Source organism: Haemaphysalis longicornis, unplaced genomic scaffold, assembly GCF_048455015.1.
Source record: "Haemaphysalis longicornis isolate Haplotype H1 unplaced genomic scaffold, Haemaphysalis longicornis Haplotype H1 scaffold_10, whole genome shotgun sequence".
NCBI classification, from domain to species: Eukaryota; Metazoa; Arthropoda; class Arachnida; order Ixodida; family Ixodidae; genus Haemaphysalis; species Haemaphysalis longicornis.
This window is the reverse complement of record NW_027526204.1, coordinates 102,320,905-102,337,562: the sequence shown is the minus strand read 5'-3', so window position 1 is coordinate 102,337,562 and position 16,658 is coordinate 102,320,905. Positions and strand designations below refer to the sequence as shown.

The 16,658-nt window shown below is 41.5% G+C and overlaps 1 long non-coding RNA gene across 3 annotated transcripts in view; it reads left to right on the top strand.

The window, feature by feature from the left end:
• Positions 1-16,658, top strand: part of LOC144158988 (uncharacterized) — a 20,941-nt gene extending 4,283 nt beyond the window's left edge. For 2 of the 3 annotated variants that reach the window (XR_013320224.1, XR_013320223.1), the window contains exon 3: positions 4,009-16,658. This is a non-coding gene — a long non-coding RNA (uncharacterized LOC144158988). The remainder of the gene's footprint in view (positions 1-4,008) is intronic. The other variant, XR_013320225.1, reaches the window with a different exon arrangement.

Below are 16,658 nucleotides of genomic sequence, written 5' to 3'. Positions count from 1 at the left end.
GTGTTCAAAACCCATTCAGTAGCAATGAAACATGAAGTGAAGCAATGAGACCGAATTTGTTATGTTATGGCAAAGGCTGTAATGGTAAGCGAAAAGCCTTGGAAGTTTTCTTAGATATTATTGGCGGAGAGCGCGACCACGAGCGGTGCTGCGAAGCGCTTCTCCGTGACATCGGCATAGGGATTCTCACATTTGTCATCTGCTTCACTCGGGCTCGCTCTCCCTGCTGTTTCTTTGCACTCGGTTGATGTCTGATGCTTGTTCGCACCATATTTTGCGTGTGCGTAACTTTTTACCATAATATTACACTTAAAATCCCATGCACAAGCTCAAGGCGTGAGTTAAAGTATAGTTCTGGATGCCGCTACGGAAGACACATTGCTGGCGTCACCCCATTCCTTGCGAAGCGGGTCCTGTGCGGAGCGCGAAGAGTCGGAGCTAGGCGGCAGCTTCAGTATTAAGCAATCTTTCGAACAAAGGGAACAGCCAGCTGCTAGTAACCGACAGCAGCGAAAATGCGAGACCAAACCAAATTCTATGCCTTTGAAGCTGTTGGCTTTGTCAGAAAACATTACAATTCCTGGTAATCATATTGAGGTAAAATAGTTTTTGCAACCTTGCTGAGCGATTGAAAGTATTGTATCACATCACTTTACGTTGTCATGGCAGAAAAGTACGCCGGCATGCACTATGAGCCGCAAAAACTGTAGGTTGAGTCCCAAGAAACCAACTGTGTGTACAGGCGCGTGCTGGTTTTATACCAGGCTTCTAACCACTATGGAGGTTTATTGAAATCTCGTGACGTCTACGCTAAAATACGGTAACACTATGTTTGTTCAGACCTGGAGGGATATTTCGGTACATTTCCCACAGCCATATCTCCCCAATATTCAGAGATGCGTTATAGGAAAACTGCATTCAAGAGGAGGAGGAGGAAACTATTTAACAGTAAAATCGAGCTGACTAGTGGGCCGAGGGCTCAGGTTAGGACAAGAGAGCAAGAGTAATTTTCTTCAATTCATAGAACGCATTCCCGAGTAGACCAGGATTTGTTCTTTACGCCTGGAAGGGTTGGAAAACGATGAAGAGCTGCTGGGAAATATTCATCGGTTTCGATGAATTGTTATACTGGAAACCGGCACATATACTATTTATTGTGTTTGTTAGCAAGTATAAGAGGCCTTCAACACCGTAATCATGTCATAACTGTTTGGGTCGAGATTGAATTTGTTATGATAATGATGGTTACGATAGATATTCGGTGCACAAAAGCCACCTTCGAGTACTTTGGACAGGACAACGCTGTCTGAGGTACGATCGCGGTGGCGTAGCACAAACCTCATTGTATTTGCATGTGAATAAATGACACACGCTGCGTATATGCACCTTCTTGCACGCAGCCATAACGAAAGCCAATTTGTGAGGAAGGTACTGTATGCCTTACAGCCCAAAGAAAATATCCACGCAACTTTGTGAGCCTCCCGAACATCCCCAAACCTACGAATAAGAGTTTTGTGATGGTGCAGAAAAATTAATGCGTTGGTCAAAAAACATTCATCTAATACAAGTCAATAGAAACGAAAGAAATAGGAGGCAGCCGCTTCATTTCCTGCTGTGCACTGCGCGGGTAGGGGCCCGCTGCTTAATACATAGCATTAGACTGTTGAGTCTTTTTAAGAGCATCTCAAATATACTGTAGAGAAGCCTACGCATTTGGAATACTTATCCCAGAAGCTCTAAGCCCTGCACCTCGCGAATAAGCTAGAAAGGACGAGTTACACGCGATCTTCTGACCGATGCTCAGAGTAAAGCTGTTCTCTCTCTCCTTGTGTGTTGCAAACTTGTGTGGGGGATACAGCTTGACATCATTCATATGTGACAGAAGCTGGAAAAAAATAACTATTCACTAGAAAAATGCTTTTTAATGCACAAAATCATCAAAGCGGGTGATTTGGTGATTTCTAGCACAGGCACTGCTGCCTCTCACAAGCGGAGTGTAGCAGGCGACAGCGGTGCGAATCGCTAAGCCGACGTCAAAGCCAGGGGGTGCCACTCAAACATCTCGTCGCCAATAGGCAAAGCACGTTAGTTTTCTAGCTGGGATACGGAGTCCTACTAATCAATCCCCTTTTGAATGCACACTCGTGCCTAAGTGCTGCATGAATTAAACAATTCTAGAATAATTTTTTTTGTTGTGCACAGACTATGAATGGTATTAGCTACATGAGGGACCTCATTTTATGCCTCGGAAATTTTGTGCAATTAAGTTGCATGCCCGCCGCAGATTAAGCAAGAAGTACACAAGCGTTCATTGGTAAGTGCCAGTGGGGCACGCACCCACTTCCCTAGACTACTCGGGTCAAACAGTGTAAAAACTTGGTGTTTTTTTAGAACTTTAAAAGTAATGTTTTTGGTCACTTACAGCCCCCACTTTTGATTTTCTGCTGGCAAGACCCCAGCGGAATATTGTTGGTTTAGTTATATCAAAAGTACACAAGGAGGAATCTGATTGGAACTAGGGACACACTTGATGAGAATCACCCCCACTTTCACATGCATATGTGTACAGTGTGGCCCTGATTCTCTCATTCAGCAGCTCTAATACAATACCACCGAAAGTGGAGGAAATTATCTTTCTTGGCCATTCTTTTGAACGACGCTTTCAGTTCGCTGAGTGTGCAAAACTTGTCTCTACATATGTCTTTTTAATGCTGATATTACAGCAGGTCAGACCAGACGTACGTTGCACAGATTGCCTATAATTGCACAGCGGAAAAAGACGGGAGCACAATAAAAAAACACGGACCTCACTCAGCCTGTGTGGTTTTTAAAGCAAAGCGTTTTACCTGTACCCCCCAAGGTTCTGTAACAATCGTTGCTGTCGCAACAAACCACCATTCATGGATCATGAATTGATTTGACCTTAGGAAAGAATATCTCTCTAAAGTAATAAAGGGTTTGGTTAAGTGAATTTCACTTGTCTCTGGTTTCACTTTTTGTAGAGCCACATGTGGGAATTCAAGTGACATCGCATGGGTAATTGTTGTGGGTGTCGTTTATGGCTTCGCTTTACAGCCACCCTTATAGGGTGGATTGGTGTACATTTTTTGTTCAGTTCTTGTGCTCCCGTGTGTTTGCGTCAGATGGCATTTGAACAAAACTCATAATTCTGCTAGACGGCACTCTAACTAACGCCCACACTAAAGAGCTGTTGGACGGCACTGGAATGGGTGCTTGCAGCGCCGTCAGACAGCACCCTGATTGTCAGGTAAAGAACGATTGGACGGCACTGTAGACACTGCATCATTTTAAAAACCACCAACTGTGCAAAGGTCCCTGCGCTAGTCTTCACAGGTGCAGCGCATCACACTGGAAAAATGCAGTGTCCTCCACAACTTGGCAAAGTTCTTGTAGAAAGGCATCTTAGTCATGGCAGCCTCCCATGACAATGGTGAGGTGATGCTGGTGATCAGGTGTAGGTGCTTGCGCTCCGACGGGCAGGATGGGAATTCTAATTGGATCTGCTGAAGTGATATGCAAACGAGATGAAACAGTATGGACAAGCATCACGGTAGAGTTCGGAGTGTATAATACTGGCTAGTCTCAGACAGAGGAAGGAGTTAGTGCAGTGATTGGAAATGGGAACCAGGTGGGTTTGTGGCAGTGATGGTATCAATATTTGATTTTGAACTTCAGAAGCCGTGTAAGGCAATGACCAGGCTGAGTGATTAAAGAACAATCACCATCGGATTGAAGGGGTGTTAAGGTATCATGAAAACAGGCTGCATGGACATGAGTGAGCCTTGCTTTGCATCAACTTGTGAGCGAACCCCGCTGCAGTAAATGTTGTGAGCGTGTTTGGAACAGTTCTCAAGCTGTGAAGAAAGAGGAAGCCTCTTGCTGTAATGTTCACCACTTGGTGCGAAACATTTGAGGTTGTCAGCAGAAGTGCTTGTGTATATCAACTTTCTCGCCCTCCCGTCCTGTTTTTTTTTTTTTTTTTTGCAGTGTTTCTTGTTGAGTTTTGAAGAGTTTTGCAGCTCACTTCCTCCCAGAGCACCAGAATGGTTCAAACCTCCTGCTCAGGCCTAACATGCAGCAGAACGAGGTGTCTGTTTGCTGTTCAACTCGTGCATAACAATGGGTGAGCTTGACTGCCTATTTGCCAGCTGCGAGCCGATGCTGGGCCGCACGGCTGGCTAATAGGCATAGAATAATACACTGAACCTACAGGGAGATGACAGAGCTGTGCCAATGCATCACAACTAGGCTGCACATGATGGTTGCTGCTGCTGTTGCTAGCTGTGCCTTTTGCAATCAGTAGCGTCTGCGAGGTAACGTCTCGCAAGCACACCTTTCTGTTTGTAATAACTAAGCCCCGTTTGTCACCATTGGTGACAGGGATTTCGTGTACTGTTCTGTACTTTGGAGTCATAACTGAGCACCTGTGTGCATGGCAATAACAAGTAAATATAATCCATTTGTACGTGCGTGCTCTGCACATCCTTATGTCATAGAGACTGAAATATCAGCAATAATAGTGTAGTAGGAGTTAGCCATTGGAAGCGGCAGAAGTACTGCCAGGCAGATGACATCAGATGCAGAAGTGAGATTCGAGGCTTTTTTTTGTTTACATTAAAAGATTACCTGTTCTGGGCTAATAAAGAATGGCTTTTTATGGTAGTCAAGATTGCCTCTAATATTACTGGCTTTACTAGGGCAAACAAAAATGCGAAAAGCTACAGAAGCAGTGCTAGGAACTGGATGAAAGAACTGGGAAAACAGCTCATTGTATTTGGATCAGAATGATTTTCTCACAATTTTTTCGCGATTATGTACATCCTTCCCAACCTTGTTGTCTTCAGGCACTCATCACCCATGTCTGGCTATGAACTGTTGAAAAATTTTTTACAAATAAACAAAAGGCAGAAGAAAGCCTGGGCCAAACAAATGTTAATGGGACACAGCATTGGCTGTTATCTTTTGCCATCCCGTGTCAAAGTGGCTACACACATGTGCCCTTATCTGTGAGTTGAAAGATAAGATTGCAGATGAACTGGCTTGGTGCTACCAGCGTGGCTCCTGAACTGCATTAAGATCAGAGCCTAATAACATGATTAGCCTCCCTTAACACACATTCCTTCTTGGTACCTGAAGTGGAATTGTTGCTTTTTGATGTGGTATGTGAATGTTGTCAGCAGATTGTTATGAAGTAGTGGTAAGTGCTACAAGGGCTTCTATCTCGCATGGTAGTGCACTACTGTGACCACTCCTGTAAATTTATGCTGTGATGCCCCGAGATCACAGTTAGTGGCCCGTTTGTTTTGATTAAAAAATATTGAGCTTCATTTAGTACTTGCGCATCCTGACTACAGCAGTGTAGGAAAGGAGAAGAAAAGAAGCTATGAATGCTTATATTTTGATGAACACACAATTTCACATAATGCACGTGCATAGAAAGTTGGTTTGCTTAAGTCTTAAGGACCGGAGTTGGACTTCGGCCATGGTGGTCAGCTTTCTTATTAAGGCGAAAAGCAAAAACGCCTGTGCATCCAGGTTGCAGCACATCTTAAAGGGACAGTGAAGTGAATTTTTCAAACTTCTGTTTTTGTATGATTTGCATAGACTGGCTCAAACACTTTTTATCGTTCATCTGGTCAATAAAGCTTTATGAAATTTATAAAGCCTGAAAGAAGAAAAAATACCTTCTGACACTAGCGGCAGCCACTACAACAGCAGATGTGTATTGGAGTTGTGATGTGATTGCATGATGTCCAAGATTAGAATTCCAACCGGTTTCAGTTCCATGCAACATGCTTGGCATCCGACGTTATCGTTGGTTCGGCATTCTCGATAACTCAGGGATTGGCATATCACCTTTCTGCCATGTTATCACCTCTAGAATGCATCAAATAAGCCTTCCAGCACCGCTTAGTACCATAACCTTCACTAGTCAAGGTGTACGCAGTGGATGAATGCCCACATCATCGGGGGCGCTCAACTGTGAGGCGCTTCGCTCCCACCTTTGGAGCTCGCCTGGCTCGTCCCTGTGTCATAAGAGGCGTGTTCACACCAGGTAACCCCAAAATCAACCGCCTCCTCCATCAAAAAAACAAAAACAAAGCCTTATCGGGGATTCCAACTTGGTAATTGCAACACAATGCATTGTTTCATACCACTCAGCCATAGCCACAGCGCTGACAGGGATGGAAATATAAAGTATGTATTGTGTAGCCGGTTAATTTTTTTTTAGCTTAAGCATTCCGAGTAGCTTAGATGACTATTTTTAAATACGCTTGTGCAGTAAGCATCCTCCAAATCCCAAAGAATATCTTATCACTAGTGGTTATGATCCTTAGGCAGAAGGAGCGATCGCAAGTGTGTGGTCGCGCTGCTGACGGCTGTGCTAGTTTACCCTGTGTAAAGAGTGCTTCCCGTACCTTCGATTTACACTTTACAATAAACCTTTCAGTTGATTTTTATTTGTTAGTACCATAACATCGCTGACTTCTCCTGCCTTTAATTGTCCTTACATTTTCTAATAACATACCAGTCACCAAAGCATCGCATGTGCGCTTGTGTGGAGCTACTTTGGCTTCATGGACTTCACTAAGCTTGATACAGTCTACGAATTAACAAAGTAAAGGCCCATTCTTCCAGGCACAAATCCAGTCAGTCGGCCGGCCTACTTTGTTGGAGGGCCTGCAAGCAGTACTGCAGTCAAGCCAGGAAACCTCGAATAAGCATCATACCAGACTTCATAGGACATAGGCAAAGAGGATACGGAGAGTAGGACAGCACTTTCAAACTGATGTTTCTACTAAATAAAGTCGCGTAAACACATCGAGAGTGGTCGAAACATGGCCAAGGGTCTCCATACTACATTTTGCGCAAGTAATCCCACAATGTTTGCAAATCACTTCATTGTCCCGTTAAGGATCCCCAAGTGCCCAAAATAATCTGGTGCCCTGCGGTACAGCATCTCTCGTAGCTCAGGTATAGCTTTGGTGCACTAAACATACAAAATTTGAATTGTAAAAAGTGAATCGCTTTTGTGCAGAAATGATGCAGGCTAACAGATTGTGAGTTGCTTTTTTTGGACTGGTGTAGAAGCTTGTTATTTGAGGCCGCTGTGGAAGGAGTAGTGATTTAGACCATGAAGAATACCGTACTTTGTGCTATTTCTGGATGCATTAAGCTTACTTGCAAACAAGCTAATGAGGTTTAGTTGCTGGTGTTTGTAAGGTTTACTGAGAACATGATGTCCTCATTTTATTTGGTTGTCCTCTTTTTTTTCAGGGTAGTATTTGCAGCAGAAAAACATGACCTTCAGCGCACAACCTGATTCAGCATGGCACCTGCCAGTCTTTCCAGATGCAGTCCTTGTTTGGGTGCCTATTTTAAGAGGCCCAATTGTTTTGGTGCCGTATGTTTTACTGCCCTGAAATTGGTTCAAAGTACAGTCTATCCGCATATAACGTACAAACACACCGCGAAATGGAAATCGCTTCATAATTTCCACTTTTCACTATACGTGAACATAAAATATACTTGTACAAATATATTCTTACAGCAAACGAAGATTTGTTTTTTATGGACAGTATTTCGTTAAAACCGGGTTTGCTATAAGTGGATGATGCTGTACTTGCACCAGTGTTTGTTTTAAGTTGATCTCTTGCCATTTCACTGGCAATGTTGCCAGTTCACAAAACTCCCTGGACATTGTGTGTGGTGTTGTGTTGCCAATTTGTAATCTGGCGGCATTCATGAAAGGTGGTATGTTGTTTTTGTTTTTTGCAATGATAGTTTTAGCCCAGTGACGGTAGTATAAATGTATTTTTAAATTTGGGTCGAGAAACATTTTTTTCAGCTTCCCTAGCTAGTCTCGAACCATAAAAAACTGTCACATCTATATGTGTTTAAGTTTTGTGGCATCTGTATGGCCTCAGATGGTTTGTAAGGAAGCAGTTTTAGCTGTCTTTGGCATGCTTTTCTGATTGACTACATATTTACTGGAGTGCATTTCCTAAGATTTCTGTCTGGTGCATCGTAATGTTTAGGTAGTATGTGTATCAGCAAGGCACTTGGTTTTGCTGTTTGGGTTTTGGTACGAGATCTTGGCACAAAGCAACAGTTCTGGCATCCAATTTTTGAAGTAGATATCAGCTCATCTGGAGTATGTCGCTGGAAGAACACTAGTGTCTGTTTAGGAATATGACAGTTTTACCGGATATTCTGACGAATAATTATCAGTTCAGCTTATATGTGTTAACTTTTTTCATTTGAAAAAGAAATTGGACATTGCAGGACAAAATTGCTGCTAAATAGTTGTAAAAACGGGCCATTTAAGACAAATAATGCTGCCCCTCTAGGTTGTACTGAGGTAGTACTTTGAAAGGATCATGCCTTAATGTGTACAGTATCACAGGAATGCCTGCTTAGGAGTTGAGCTGTAACTGTCAACGCCCTCACAGCTATTAACATTCTATGAGATACCAGTGCATGTTGTGGAAAATGCTTGACTTCAATTTCGGTGCAACCTTTTACAATTATGCACGAAGGGCTCCCTGCAAGGATTTATTAAAAGCGTGTAGAACGAAAGTACCAGTTGGAAAGTACCTATTTAGTGTTGGATGGCCGACATTCGCTGGACATTGCATACGTAGGCATGGTGCATTTAGTGAGCCGCGTTGCCCACCAAATTTACTGCTAGTCCTAACCGCATTGATGACGCTTTACAGATATGAACCACAGTATGCTTTGCGCTCTGTGAGCAATCCTTAGAGGGAAATTTTCTGCATTTGTATGGGTTCCTCGGCTGTGTGTTACATTGTCCACTATTTTTTCTCTGAATGGTAGGAAGCAAAAGATTTAAAGTGCGAAGCCATAAATGGCATCATTTAGTGGAAAAAAATTCTACCTATATCCTAAGGATTTTACTAGCATGAAGCCCTGGTAATGCTTTGGAGCATTATTCTGTATTTGTACTCACCCACCTTACAAATATGAATGTTGCTCCAGTCCAGATCTGCCTGTTAAATGTGCAATAATTGTTGTGCCTTACCGTAAATCGCACTTTCTTTTTGGGCGCCATTAGTTCCACTGCACAAGTCTTTCAAAAGAAATATGTGTGGTGCTTCTGCATACACATTCTTGGTACCGAGTGCTTTTGCACTTACATTTTGTTCCTTTGTTCAGAGATGTATTCTTTGTAAGTTTTATTTGGTGTTTCTAGGGGGTCAAACCATTGTAGTAATTTTGGATGCTTGGCCAGGGGTACAATTGGAGTGTCGAATTATAAATTTTGAGTATGTGTTACTGACTGGATAAGTACCTGAGATAATCACCTGAGGGACTTACGTAGTTCTCAAACCAAGTGCTAGCAGTGACGTATAAAACGTTCATGGATTTGATGCTTGTTTCATGTGGTTTCCTTTCTACTTGTTCTGCATATGAAACAGTGGATGAACTCTTGCAAGCTTGTAGTTGCACCAGTTTAGTCATTCTCTGCACGCCTATATAACTCATCGTACTGTGGTAGCGACGTCACTGAGGATAAGAGACCAAACATCTGACGGCCAGTTTTGAATTAATCTGCTGAAGTTTGATTTCTGACCTGCAATTTGATATAAGTTTGCCTGAAGGAACCGAATTATTAAGAGTAATATAATTTTAAATGATAGACCATTTCATACGTAAGGGAAGTGCAATAAAGCCTGCTATGTGACATTGTTCATTACACGTTCAACTTTAATTAGTACAGCAGTTTTTGTAACATTATTGAGTCTTTAAAAAAGCAGGATTGTGGTACAGCATACTTCTCAGAACTTGTATATCAGCATTCAAGAAAAGCTTTGAAAAATCAAGTTTACGTCTTCTTTATGTTGTGTTTAAACCAGAATTTTCTGCTTTACACTGCAGACACAGCAACTGGATGGGACCCTCCTCTTCGGGACACAGCCTATCCTCCTCTTGGTTCAGCGACCATCCTTGTTAGGGACAGCAGGAGCGCCTTCCGCCAATCCAGAGGACATCAGCGGTGTGGCCCAACATGCACAAGGAAGATACTCCACCACTGCCCCTACTGCGCTTATGCAAGCCACAAGACCACCGATGTGACTGCGCACATTAGGGTTCACACGGGAGAGAAGCCGTTTAAGTGCACGGTGTGCTCGCACGCGTTTACCCAGATGGGGCATTTGAAAGCTCACATGCGCATTCATGAGAAACCACCATTTACGTGCCAGTTGTGTTCGAGTTCCTTCCAGACAAGTCATGAGCTGAAAAAACACAGTGAACAGCACCAGTTGTCAATAGAATATAACATGGGTGGGTCTCACGGGCACTAGGAAACGAAAAGAGGTGATTTTAACACTGGCCTTAGCAGGGATCAGAAGTTCCTAGTAGGAGACAAGTTGATGTTGGCACAGACTTAGCTGGCATTAGATCATGGAGTGTGTCTGAGCATAGTGGAAAATGATCTCATGGATGACTATTACAGTTAACTGGTTAATTGCGCTCTGGGGAGACAGCTGAAAAGTGATTGAATAGAACAAAAGCTTGAATTGCAGGTCAATATAGGTAATATTGACCTGCAATATTACCAATTTTCGGCAAAGTCTAGGTTTGAAACAAGGCCTTATTTTAAGAGCAGTTATCTTTTTAAGAGCAGTCATCCCATGTCAAATAAACTAGAGCCAACTTTTTTACTGTAGGCAGTGTCAGATCATCATCTTTCTCAAAAAAATCCCCAGCAGCATTTCCTCAATCAAGGGCAGTCAGGGTATGTGTACCTGCAAAAATTATGCTAAAGCTTTTTTGATTCCTGAATGTTTTCACTACGTGAGAGATCTGTAGGGATGTTGGGAGTGTACTTAAGCTCTACATTACTGTTAGTGACGTCTCGTTCATTGTAATGCCTTTGTTCTTAGGTTTGGTAATTAGTGTGCTTGCTCGACCTAGGATTAGTCGAACTGCTTTCACTAGTCTTGGCTGTTTCCAGTAGTAGTTGCCTGAGTGTTCCTGATGAACTTCTTAGGTTGTGCAGGCACTTCAGTATTGTGTCATGCCTCCGAATTAAGGTAAACAAAAAGTATTCTTGCTTATTTGAAATATATGCTACAGCAAGGAAAGCCAGGGAGTGTAGATGGCATGATGCCAAGTCAGGGTCCTCGTTTGCTGGCTGACTAAATAATGTTTTTTTGTAAATACAGCCGATTGTTGTTACCTTATTGACAAATCATTTTTGTGGTTTGGAATAATTTATTTGAAGAAAAATCATGCTAAAATTATGTGGTACATCGAAATAACGCCATGTAAACTTTCTTGGGTGTTCTGTAGATTTTAGGCAAAATCCAGGCTCAAATAGAAGGCCTTTTTTTAAGAGCAGGCATCTTTTTGTCAAATTGATGAAAAAGTATGCTTTCCACTAAAATGCAGTTTGTAAAGCATAAATGTTTGTTTTAATAGTTAACCATGCAGCAAAAGTGAAAGTCACGTTGAAGCTTGAAACAGCAAGCTAAGCAAAAATTACATTATTCCGTAAAACGAGGGTCATTGAACACTCAGGGCCCACATAAACCTCAACTGTTTGGTTGTTAGGACAAAAGCTTGTTTATAGCTGCAAAAAAGTTGCACAATAGCGATGGAAAAAGCTCCGAAGCTAGGAGGAAACTAAATTTTAAGGAGCGATTTCCTTTTGTTCATGCAGAAAAATGCTGTACATGAAAGGCAATTGAGCTTTGATTTCAATTTCACTTGACCTATACATGTGAATGCCTTGTGGAAGGGTTATACCTAAAATATTCTTAAAACACACAAACATAAAGGAGGACCCGGGCTCCTTCTTCAGGTTCCACAGTGCACTTGCTGGAAAGATTCATATGTGACTGTCCTTCAGAGCTGCTGTTTAGACTAAGGCTCTTCTGAACAATTCGTGTTGGAAACAAAACATTTTTGTCTGCAACTTATCTCTGCTTGATAAATGCTATCAGTGCCAACTGTTCTAAACTGGGGAGGCAGAGAGAGGAGGAAGCACAGGGCAGAAATTTTTGTCCGGGCCTTTGTTGCCTAGATCTTTTGTACTTGTACATGCATTACTTATGTGAGAAAAAAGTTGTTCACACTAAGGAAGAACAAAGCCTTGTGTGCAGATGGGACTGTTCAGGAGTCAACATGGCCCACGTGCACTGGTCGAGGCAAGTGCTTATTATTTCTTGAAAGCATTAGGGAAAGATTGGCATTGCATTCTTAAACCTTTCAGATGCCATCTCGTCAGTTGTATACACGGAATATTTTTCTTGCAATATAAAAAACAGTGTAAGGTTTTTTGACACTTCTGTTGTGCATTTTTAACCGGTGGTATTGTTTTCGTTGGCCATGCAGTGTTGGAAGCAGTTGCTGCAACGTTGAGAGGCGTTAAATCAGACCCTTCAGGGAATTTATTGCATTTTTAAATAGTCGACACGGAGGCTGAACTGCTGGAATACAAGCTTATATTTTTGTTCACTGATTGGGTCATTCAATCGCGAATTTTCAGCCAGTGAGGTGTTTTCAGACAAGGCATAAAATGCCAACTGGCTCAATCCAAGCAGTATTGTACCAAGGTGTCTCGACTCATTGCAGATTATTAGAAGTGCCATATGTGAAAAAAATATTAAATGTTAGTGACTAATAAAAAAAGAATGAAAAGTTTGAACAAGTGGCTTTGTAGAAGCTCTGATTGCTTCCTTGAACAGTTAAAGCAACCAGTGTTGCTGTGGAATTTTTATAAGCATGTCATAGCTTTTGGGGAGTTCCCAGCATGTATAGGAGTTACGGGCAGATAGAATTTCTCTGCCACCCGCCGCGGTGGCTCAGTGGCTAAGGCGTTGCGCTGCTGAGCACAAGGTCGCGGGTTCGATTCCCGGCCGCGGCGGCCGCTTTTCTGATGGAGGCGAAAAGCAAAAACGCCCGTGTGTACGAGATTTCGGCGCACGATAAAGATCCCCAGGTGGTCAAAATTAACCCGGAGCCCTCCACTACGGCGCGCCTCATCGCCTGCGTTGCGTCGGCGCGTTAAACCCCACAATCAATCAATCATTTCTCTGCCTTTGAGCTGACAAAGAAACAATTTTAATGATTTTGTTTGCGTTTCATGGAACACTGAAGTGAGTTAACACAGTATATTCAGTGCTCTGGGCTGTGTTCTGAGTTTTTTTTTACCCATTTACATTTTTGTTTTGGAAAAACATTTATTCAGTACTGCTGTTTTCTTTGCATTGCTGATTTTGTGGCACCAAATTTAGTCACACTCCAAGTCTGCAGGGAAGGATTTAGTGGATTTTGAACGATTTAGGGGCCTACGAAACTTGGACAGGAATTAACAACGCACGTACACTGTTGGTCGAGTTGGTAGGATTTCTTGGTTTGAGAAAGAGCAACATAGGTGCTACGTTGTCACTTGTTTTCTTGGTCTCTTTTCCATGCTTCTTTTGCTGTCCAATAAAGAAAGGTGAACATTTACTACTAATTTTTCAAACCAGTGTGACATGACTGTTGAGATTTGTGATGTGGCCGTTAAGAGCACATAGTCTTTTCTCATCTTAGCTAAATGCAGAGCAGTTACCTTTCACCAAATAATAAAAGGAAGGCAATGCGGTGACAAATAAGAGCTTGACAAATTCACTAAGAAAATGATAAATTCAGTTTTGGTACGTCATGCTCTTAGCATTGCTTTTTCTTTCAATATTCCGCTTAGGCTGGTGCTATTTTTGTCTCGTCTGGGTGCTCCAAGATGCCATGTCTCTGCTTAATAAATAATTGCACACAATATAATTGTATATAGTTCAGTAAAAACTTCCATCGGGGAAAAAAATGAAATTCATATGTTGTCTGCCCATAATTATCAGTACCAGCCCCATTGCCCCTAAATTCGGAGACAGCAGCGTGTGGGTTCCATTCGATCAGGTATTTTTGCTCTTGGTGCCTCTTTAGGTGTTTTTAATTCATTCGCATCCCTCCATACCTCATCGCCTGTGTAGCGTCTGCACGTTAAACCTCATAATCAATGTGAATATTTTTGGTGTTTGGACGGTCAAGCAGTAGAATGTTGCACAAATGTGTCACGCTTTACTGTTGTCTTCAAGCTGAAGTGGCATTACTACTTTTATGAAAGACTTGATTGTGTGTGAGATTTTCAGTAGCCAGGTCATATTGATCTGGACCACTGTGCCATGTCGTTTTCATGTCTGCCCATAGAAAAGTGAGTGACCGTTTGCTGAATCAACTTGTAGCCATTTCCTTCATCACTGCCATACTTGTAGTGACCTGGTGATTTAGAGATGTCAATATTCATCTGTTTTGTTCTCTGCTATGATTTCTTTCAGTGGAATCATTATGAAAACTTTTGCTCAGCAAATTTAATCTTTCTGTCCAGCACTTTCATTATTTCAAACTGCTAAAAATTTTTTGCATGCAATCCTATTTTATGACTTGTTATAATCACTCCCAAATAAGTTCACTGGTAAGATATTTTTTTAAGGTAATGTACTGTCTACGGCAATCGTACTCTGTGTTTGGTGGGGCTTTTATCTGCATTTTCTGGCCATATTGTACAACATGTATTAAAACATGCATGACATTATTTGTAATAAACAGCATTGAAGTTGCAGAAGATTTTTGATTAGATGTTTTTACAAATATTTCATAATTGCATTGTATTCATCAATGTTTTGTTGCATATGAAGGAATATTTTATTGAAAAAAGCTATTTGAAGTTTCAGAAGAGATTTGACTTGGTGTTTTTATAACGGCATTGTACTCATCATTTTTTTTATACTAAGACATCTTTCATTGAAAAACAGTGTGGATTACCTTAAATTTTTGAAAGGAGTGCCTGCTTCAGAGCCCTTCTTATTGGTTCCTTTGAGGGCTGAGAGAATCCCATCTGGTTTGTTAGCTTTGAGCTAAATCAACTTGGATGTTCACTCAACTGAGCTGTGCTCTTGAATGTTTTTTAATGGCCAGGATGTTCTCAGTCACATGACAGCGGCATTTTTGTGTGCACCACTGCCAGAAACACCTTGTGATTGCACATCTGTAAATTTTATGTAATTCTATCAATTCTTAGGACTTAGGGTCAATCATTTTGTTAACTGTTCAAGCTGGGCTGATGTTTTCTTGTTTCCGGAACCAAAATTTCAAACCGTGAGGTGGATTATCATTAGTTTGCTTTTTGCACGGGCATTTGTGTGCTTATCATGATGTGGCACATGGTTTTGAGGATTACGAGCCATGTTCCTAGGGATATTGGACCGCAAAAACACCTATACATAATGGGAACTCAGCCTAATAGTGTCTTGGCTAGATTTGGTTATATTGCGATTTTTGGTGTGGGGACATTATAGCAGTGCTTCTTTGGCATGTAGAACCACAAAATGTAAAAAGCTTAAATATAATTTTAGAAATACAAGCAAAGCAAGGTATTGGATGAAAGCTCCTTTAATGGTTTAAGCGTTAGGGACAAACCTGTTACAAAGGTGTAGTGTCATTGTATTCTAATCAAAATACATATGGGAGGAAAGAATGTAGCTACTAGGCAAAAACTGAACAGCAAAGCGTGCTTGGCGGCACGGCATTTGGCGCGTTAAAATGGCTTATTGTAAGTATAACATGCTGCAGAATCAGCTTTTGAAATCTTGTAACATGTCTGCTTGTCCGATCTGGTATGTATTCCTTTCTTCTAACTGGGGTGCAGTCATATTTCTAATGCTTGTTGGTGCATCTTTGATGTAGGCAATGCTCGAAAAGTGGTGTCGTAGTCAAATCTGTGAATAGTTGGAAGAATTTAAGATGTTCAAGAGCTCTTTAAAGTTGTTGCTTGATAGTCGGTGATGGTTTGCCTTCATTCTTCAAGAAGGTTTTGTCAGTGAGTCATTCCCGACACACTCCGTGCAGAAATAAGAGGTCACATAAAAGGCTCACATAGCTTTTTTTATTTAAAAATGAGACAGGCGTCTGGGGTGATCTCAAATACAAGTTAAAGTATTGGATCTCATTTAAAATATAAGTAACACCAAAGCAAGAGAACTATCTTCTGGAGCCTACCATGTAGGCTAGGAGTAACTCTGGGGTGACTTATGAGGATTAACAGCAGACAGTCAACTTTCATAATATACCTTATTCCCTGAGTATCTTGGGCTGTAATTTGGCAAATAGCAAGAAAAACGAGCACAAAGTCCATGTAAACTGTTCCAGTCAGAGAAAAAAATGAAACACAGCAGGTGTGTAAAGGCTGACACTGTCATACAAATTTCGTACCTAGGGTTTGTAGGTTTATTTAAAATTGCCTCTAATTTGAGACTTGGCTTTAGGAAGCTATGTTGCAACGTTTTTATACCTACGTATGTTTATTTTATGGAAATAACAGAAATCTTCATATTTTGCATGGAATGTATGGCTTTGTGAGCTGCACATCTTATTTTCAGCGAAAATTTGAAAGTGATTAAACTTGAGCTGAACGAACGGGAACACAGGAAAAAACACATTTCCAACTAAGGCAGCTCGCTGTGATCATTCGAAAGATGGTGTTTCTTTTTTTACAATTGTCTTATAACCCTACGCATTTCTGGTGCCTATTGCAGGGACAGCAACAGGATGTCATTCCAATGTGGACAAGC